The sequence below is a fragment of the Antrostomus carolinensis genome, unplaced genomic scaffold (genome assembly GCF_000700745.2).
Source record: "Antrostomus carolinensis isolate BGI_N321 unplaced genomic scaffold, ASM70074v2 scaffold6055, whole genome shotgun sequence".
Taxonomy (NCBI): Eukaryota; Metazoa; Chordata; class Aves; order Caprimulgiformes; family Caprimulgidae; genus Antrostomus; species Antrostomus carolinensis.
This window is the reverse complement of record NW_010315603.1, coordinates 35,626-44,416: the sequence shown is the minus strand read 5'-3', so window position 1 is coordinate 44,416 and position 8,791 is coordinate 35,626.

Sequence of the window (8,791 nt, the reverse complement as noted above, 5' to 3'; positions counted from 1 at the left end):
GGCTATTGACCTTGGTGTTTCTCTGAAATGGTGGTGTTTTTTTTCCTATCTGTGTCACTTCCAGAGCCCTGGGTGACTTCAGTGGGGCAGTCAGTGGGAGGTAATCCCTATTGTTAATTCCCTTTTGCTACGGAGCTGGAGCAGCAGTAAGGAACCATTCAGAACTTCTCCTGAATATGTGATCATGTATCGTTAAAGTGTTATTATGACATAATTAAACTCAGTACTGAGCTTCCATGAGAATCAGTACCATTATTTGACATTTAATCCAGCACAGCAGGTGTGGAGTAAAGAAAAAAAAGTAAAACCTGCAATTATCCAAGTTTCAGACTCAAATGTGCAAGCTCCTATGCTGGATGATGCGGGAGATGAGTTTGTTTTACTTTTAGCTAAGGGCTCCTGCAGAATCAGGCCTGTTTTGTTTCCCGGCTGGCATGAGAGTGTTGTCTTTGGATAATGCCCAGCGGTTTGTTGTCAAATGGGGTGTTCTCCATGCAGAGGTGCTCCGCAATGTGCTTGCTGATGCACAGCTGGACTGCTTGTGCTGATGAAATTTTCCACAGTTGTATCTGTTTGTACAAAGCAGGATGTATGTCAATTTCACTGCTCTTATTTTGTGTGGCTGATCATGTTTCCTATGTTTCTTTTGGGTTTCGTGCTACTTCCTTTCAGTTAATTGTCACAATTGTAATATATCTTTTTCATCTGTCAGTTGGTTTTTTTTTTTTCTCTTGGTAGCTGGAAGTTGGTCAGTGCAGATCTTCCTTTTCAAGCTCTGTTTTTAAAACTGGATACTCAATACTTTTCCAAGCCTTTAACTGGCTACTTCCTGTCTGAACTATGTATAGCTTCAAAAGCATAGCTCTTCTAGCTTATTTTCTACCATGGATGTGTAAGGCCAATCTGCTAGTACTGTATGGGTGATGTAAAAATTAATGGAAAGAGCAAACCTTAGGGCCTAGTGCAGCATGAACGCCTAACTGACTGTAAAACAAATATTTCCATGTGCTTTCAGCCATCCCCTTGGGTTTTTTTCTGTATGTGTGTAGTTTTTTCTGTCCTTGCCATTTCACCTCTCTTACAATGTGGCTTCTTTAAGAAAATCTGATTTTCTGATTTTTATTTTTTTTTTTTAGGAAGCAAAAACTAAGTGATAAGGATCTCAATCTGTAATGCCCTTGATAAAGACTGTAGGTGGATGCAATGGTCTTCAAAGAAAGAGTGGAAATATATTATAGATATATATATATACACATGTGTGTTTATTGGTAGGCATAAGGTATAATGGAAAAGTAATCAGCAAAGTCAAATGCAACTTTTAAAGGAACCTGTATTTGAGAACACAGTAAGCAGACATCCAGACAGGAAATGCACTATTAGAGGAAGGAAGGATTTCTCTTGCTGTGGGTTTTTTGGTTGCTTCCTTCAGGAAGCTCATGTGCACCTTGTCAATGATGTCATTTTCCTACTGCTATAGTTCTACATTGCTCTAAATATATTTTGTATGTATCGTGCATAACATATCCCTGCTAAATTTTAAGATGCATTTGAGTCCTTGGAACAGGTTGTGACATACCAGATTGTATGACTAGTCTATGAAGTAGACACACTGCAGAGGTTTATTGTGACCCTTTATATTATGGTATATTCAGAATACTATTCTTTTTCCTAGGTGATTCAATTTAAGAACATCACTTTTTTTTTTCTTGTGTGAAACGTACTGCATTTTATGAAGTTGTGTATGAAATCCCAGTCTTATATAAAAACTTGGGCATGCATAACTCCAACACCTCTTACAAACAAAGCCTGGAAAGTGGTAGCTTTAAGTTCTCTGCCTGATGTAATAGATGCTAACCTGGAGCATGGATGAGTAAGGGTTTGGAAAAAAAAGTCAGCTGAGGATGAAGAATATTTTTTTTGCCCACTTTGAAGGTTTTTGAAAGGCCTTATTTTGAGAAGCAAGTATTCTGGCACTGGGTAGTGCTGACTGAAGACACTCCCTCACCAGTCCCATCTGCTGTGATACAAGCAGGAGTGTGCTCAGCCCTTAGAAAGATCACATTGTATCTCCAGGTGCTGAGACTTACAGTCAATGGAAGACTCTTACCCAAATCTAGGCCTCAGTGGTTCAGCATGTGCAAATGGTTAAAATTTGGGTAATTTTATAATGGGACTTCCTTGGGAAGAATGAAAGATTTGTCCTTAACACAACGGCCATTTGTGCAACCTTTGAGTCCAAATCAAGATCTAGAATGCTAAAGTTCATCCTAGAACAGGGGACTGTGAGCTCACAGAAACAAAGTAGTACCCATAAGTTATACTTCTCAAAACCAGACAAAAACCCTTCTTGCAATAGCAGGGCATAATGGAAAACTTCAGCCCAGACATTTTGGCAGGAGTTATAAAGAGAACTTGTAATAGTGATGAGCGAGCAATTTTAATAGGTGGTAGAACAAGTCGTAGATGTACTCAGAAGCCGTAACCCATATAGTATGACCTAATGAATAAATGTAAATTAAGATACATCATCAACCTTAGCTGTGATGTTTTGTAACTTAAGTACTCATCTTTGCAACATCAACATGAAAATGCAAAACATGTGAAAACAAACCACTATATACTTGCAAGGGTGCAACCTGGGGAGCCAGATAACATTCCTCATCTCTAAGTATACTATGAGCCTGTACCTTCTGGAATAATCTCAGTATTTTTTTGCCTCGTAACTTGTACAGAACCACCCACTTTTTGAAGCAGTTACAGCTGGGCAGAAGCTATGAACTATTAAAGCATGTCTGAATGAGAATAGGAGGGGGTGGGGAGCATGGCCTGACACTGGTGAGCTGCAGGAACAATAGATTGTTTCTTGTCTGTTTAGACTGCAATCTTTGTGGCAGAAGCTGTCTCTTCCATGCTAGGAAATGCCTAATGCGTTTTTGCGATATTTGGTATTTAATCTGCCCCCAAAGCCCAGTTTAGCACCCAGGTGCAAGGCAAGTGTTAGGTCTAAACCAATGCATCACCTTTAATCTTTGCTTAAGACCTTTATGTTTGCAGTCAGTTGAAGGAGCAGGACAGATGCAGAGTAGGGTAGAATGGGTTGTTGGGAGGATGGTAGGAGGGTGCTGGGGCAGTGGAAAGAGACAAACTGGCTCATGGGGTGTAATAGTTCCACTGGGCTAGCCCTTGGCTAGCAACCAACACAGCCATTTGCCCACTTTCCCTCCAACCCCAGGGGACAGGGGAGAGGACTGGGGAGCAAGGGTAAGGAGAGTTGTAGGCTGAGATAAGAACAATTTAATAATACAAATAAAAGATAAATTAAAATAATACTGATATTAAAATAGTAGTGATAATGATAACAGTAACAAAAATATGCCAATGAGTGATACCCAGTGCAACTGCTCACCACCCACTGACCAAGCCCGGCCCATTCCCAGATAACGATCCCAGAGGAGCGACAATCCCGAACCGAAACTGCAGTCCCGGAAGAATGAGAGCCCAAGCAAAAGTCAGAGAGAGCAAGAGAGGAAGAGACCCTCACTAATATACTGGACATGACGTGATATGATATGGAATATCTCATTGGCATATCCAAATGCCAATTTAGCTTATTAATTTAAATATTCCTCTCCCCCTTAGATCTTGTGCTTGTAGACTAACAGAACACAAAGTCCTTCACTTCCAGTGACAAAAATGGAAACACTGGGTTGTTCTCAGCGTTTCTCTCATAACAAATCCCAGCCTGAAAGCAAAACGCAGCACTATTCCAGCTACTAAAAAGAAACCCAGCTCTGTCCCTGCTAAAAACCAGGACATGGGGTAAGAAAATGAAGCCTGGGAAAGCAGCTGATGGCTCTTCGCTCTTTCCACCCTGCACTACTGCCACCCACAGCCTGGAGTTGTTTAAAGCTAAAGGACAATATTGGCACCAGTACAAGTGGGCATAATGTGTTTCCAAACAAACTTAGGCTGTCACTCAGATGTAGGATTTCTTATGAAAGCTCCAGGTTCCCCTACCTCCACCCTGTGCTGTCACACTCTGCAAGGACTGTTTGCAGCCATGTTGGCGGTGAGTGGCTGCTGCTTGAGGAGGGAGGTTAGGATGACAATGTTCTTCATAGCCCAAGAGTCCTGGGAGTCAGTAGTATTTTTAATCTCTTTAAAGAAACTTCACATTATTAGAGATAGTTCTGTGAAAATTGGTTATGACCAGAAGCAGTTTCAGGCACCAGATGTTAAAGAAACCTGAACTTCAGACAACATTTGCGTTTGTAATGTGTCCCTCATGGAGCTGTGATATTATAGTGTAGGTAGTATTAGGGATTGCTACAACAGGAAAATAGCCCTAAGACATTTCTAGCTGTCAGGAAAATGGAGAGCTTGCAATCGAGTAGCTGCTCATTATATTGGAGGGAAACAACGGGGGTGTCCAGCATGGGGGAGATGGGGACAGCAGGCACGTCCTTTGGCTAGCACACCAACCTTTCCCACAACCAGTTTCTATTCCTGTGAAGCATGGGAGGACAATAAGCTTTCCAAGGAACATTCTTCATTACATCCCACAGCGAGAGGATTGTGCAAGCTGCATTGCAACAGTCTTCTTGCTTAAAATCTGCGGGGCAGACAGGATTGCTTCTTTGTTTTGATGCTACTATCAACGTGCAGCTGCCTGAACGTACCATGTGTGTGGAGACTAACTAGTCCCAGTGAAAAACAGCCAGAAGGAAAGGACTGGAAATGAGCCTGGAGATCTTGCCTTTCTATCGGCATGGGCATACTGAAGCCGCAGGCTGTGGAAAATGCTGCGGACCCTCACCTGCCCGTGGTTTGTGGGAGCCCGGTGGACTCAGCTCTGGCTCGTCCTTGTAGTCATCTCCATGTGGCTTCACCCGGCTGTCGCTTGGCACAGGGCTCAAGTTCTTGGCTTTTGTTTCCTAATCGGATTGATTAGCACATAGTATAAGTCTAAACTTAAAAATGGCTAAAACTTTAAGCCCTTCTTGGTTTTTTTGGCTTTGAAAATCACCGTTACGCTACATTATGCTCCTAACCCCCCACCCCCCCCTTTTTTTTTCTTCTTCTGGATGCCAGCCCGAGCTCTTATTTTCAACTAGAGCCTTCACTAAAGCATGCTGGTGGAGTAGCTCGCACAGGAGGTTGAAAGGAAATAAAAGCAAATTGGTTAGAAACAAGCAAAATAATTAAATTGAGTATCAGCAGCATGCTGTGCTTGAACAGGGCTGGGTGATGCTGATTCACCAGACATCTGTCAACTGGAGGGCACCAGGTAGCATAGCTGTTTCAGTTCCCTGATATAACTTAACTTAATGCTTTGATTCCTAACCTTTTCTGTTTTGAAACTTTAGGTCATTTAAGAGTTATGCTTCCAGACTTCCTTTGTGTCAGGTTATTAACTTGTAGTTGCAAATTAAGATAGTCACATATAATCAGAGTCTAAGGAAACCCAGAGAGTCCCAAACAATTGAGTGTCTTCAGCTTTTGACGCTTGCTGCTCAAACTGTTTAGTCAGTTACCACTTAACTGTCAAAACTCATCTGTTTTATTTTTATAAGGGGAGGAACTTCTGTTAAAACCTCTTTCTTGATTTATTGTGTGGAGCTATGTCAGAGAAAATCAGTAACTCTGTACACAAAGGACCTCGTGACACCAGTGTCTGTAACAAAGAGTAGCTTAAACAGGGCATGGTGTGGGCAGATGCTTATGCGCGAACTATTTTGGATGCTTGCAAAATGAATCATTTTCAAATGAACCTTAAACAGGAACATTAGATTTGTCAAATTTATTATAAAATATTTCAAATGTAAACTGCGTTTAAGGAGAGTGCCCGCTATGGACCATAACCATACATGGGTGCTATTAACTGGTGTCCACTTGTCTCTGTTTAGTGGAGACAAGTTTTCTCAAGCTGCTCTCCAGTTTACAGTAACCATCATTATTTATTTTAGGATCAATCAGACTAGTTTACAGCATTTACTACTGTTGATGGCTGGAAGAGGTCTAACTGACCATGTGTAAGGCTCAAATGCTGTTTGAGCATCGCAGTAACTTTCCTTGCTTTGCTGTCAAAGGCCTGAGCTGCTTGGTTATTTTTCTGACCTGGAACTGATGGGGATCTTTGCTCATCAACTTCTGCAGAGCTCTGGAGACATTTTAGCTCTCTTACAGTATCCCTGCTTCTTTAATACTGCTTTGAGCTGCTGCAGATGCACAAAGCCTCAAATTGCCACCTCTGTCTTTCATACCTGCTTTGGTGCCTGAGCTGTGAAGATACTTGTGGCTTTCCAAGGCATAAAGTGCAGAGAGATGTGGCTGGCTTGGAAACACCTCCCACCACCCAAGTCTTGCGTGGTCCCTCTCTCTCCAAAGAGTAATAACAGTTCCTGGGAGCTGTGCCCATCAGTGCTGATGGCCTTCTTCCTCCTCTCTTTGCCATTAGATGCTCATGAGTATTTAATCCCATGTGGAAAGCAATTGTTGGGCCTCCTGCTTGCTCGGTCTGCAAAGATGGAAATGCCATCAGGCTGCTCTGATGAGGTTACCCTTCTGTATATCATACTCAAAAGGAGAACAATCTCTGCTGCCAGTGTTTAAACAAGCTGTTTTGAGGAAATTGTCTTCTTTATTAAATGCTCAGGCAGGAGTCTTTTCCTGTTCTTTGTTTTCCATGATAGCATGTAAAGAAAAAACAGTTGGGTATGAGAGCAGAGGTAAATCCTGTAGTGCTGGATTTACCAGCAGTTCCCGCAGCCCTTCATTGACGTAAGACCATCAGACTTGATGATGCACACCATGTGCATCATCATGACAGCCATATGTGTGTCTTCAGCAGAATAAAGTTTGAAATGAGGAATCTTTGAACTTGTTTCGTTTCTGTGCTTGGAATGAATTTGGTCACGTATATGAGGATTATGTAATGTTTGGTGCTTATGATTGCAACATTGCTGGTGTCTGAGGATAGATGGCCTGATGTTTGTCTTAGTTCCTTTGTTGGGTTCCCTGTTGTGCAAAGCCAGGCTGCACATCCATCCTGTAGCCCCTGCTGCCAAAACAAGGCTCTGGCAGTGATGAAAAGGGACGAGATATGATCTGAACCTTTAAGAGCAAAATAATCAGGCTTAAAAAAATGATTCCTGAGTTACTAACCTTGGTTATGGCACTTGCTCTGGTGTTTTGGAGCAGTGGGTTTGGACTGGAATGGGTACAGAAAAGCGTCTTTGAATGACATTAGTGAACACAGTATTGCAGTGACTTCACCGCTCCACACACCCCCTTGTTCCTAGAGACTGATTTGATACCTTTCCTGCTAGTTGGCAAAGGTAAATATGTCATCAGTTTTAAAACACTTCGACAGCTGCAAAGGTGCCTTGGATCTTTTTTTTTTTTTTTCTTACTTAGAAGTATCATTGTTTTAAAACTTAATCCTCCGAGCAGCAATTGTAACTTATATCTGGGTGCAGGGTGGTGGGTGTCTGCTGGGTGGAGGTGGCTTGTCCCTGAGAGGAGAACTTGGGACCTGTTAGCAGACTGAATTTGCCAAGTGGAGTGAAAAAAAGTCGTTTTTCTCCAAGTTGGCAACTTTACACTACTGCTTGCAGATATAAATGAACTTTGTCTTTTGAGGACTTCTGTGAGGCAAGTGCTTTGAAATGTGTATAAAGGAATGCTTGTATGGTTATCTATTTAGGAGAGTTAGGCAGTTACATTAGCTTCGAGCTACCCTGTCACATAACAGGGGGGAGCACAAAGCACCTATTTAGCGTTTATAAAATTTGTGCTGAACACGGGTGGTACAAAACCACTTCCCCAGCATCTTTCTCTTTGGAAAATAAGATGTTTTTTACAGTGCTGTCAGATAGCAGGGCTTTGTTTGCCAGCTCTCGTGAACAAGTAGCGTGTTGTTGTGCCGCCTTATCACAAGGTTGTTTGTTGGCAGGAATGTTTCAGGTATTCCTTATGCAGAGCTTGGAAATGCCTGATCCGAAAACCTCATGTGGCTCCAAAGTCTGGTGTCTTTCCAAAAGTGAGAACTTGGTACATGTTGGGCTTTTGTTTGGCAGACTTTATGGCAGTCGTGTAATCTGCTGGTCAGCACTTCCTAGAGGTGGTTCTTTCGGAAACATAGAGCAACAACTTTGAACTATTATGAAAACAGGATTGTTTTTTAAGGCTATAAAAGGCATCCATCTTGTTCTTCTTGGCACAGTTTTTTTGGTCATTTGTAGTCAATGCTCTTAGTCCCTGAAAATCTGAAACTAACCCATGTAAACAACTTTCTTCCACAAACACTAGCTGTGGCTTTGTTCCCTGAGCCACTTTTTACTGGAAAGCTGCAGGGCACCTGGCTTCTTCCTTTCCTCCCCTATAGGCAAAACATGGAAAAATCTCTTGCACTTCTAGTCCCTATTGCAGAATTAGGTGCAACATTAAGGTGCTATTTCTGTCCTAACACAATTTGCTGAATTGCAAAAGAAGCCGTTTGAATTAGGTGCAATTGCATGTAAATATTTTCAGCCTCCAAATATTGCATCAGCATTCATTTTCCCTCTCTGCCATGCACAATTGCTCACTGTGTAGAGTGGCAGATTACATAGCTGAAATTACGAAAATATGTAACAGTGTTTCTAAAATGTCACTTGGAGTTGCTTGAAATTTTGGCAGACTTGTTTTTAGCTTGTTCTTTGTGATTAAAATCTGCAAGGGGCAAAATTTACAGGAAAACCTGAAGAAAAAAGGGTCAATAAGAGTGACTTCTGGGGAATTAACTCTGTCT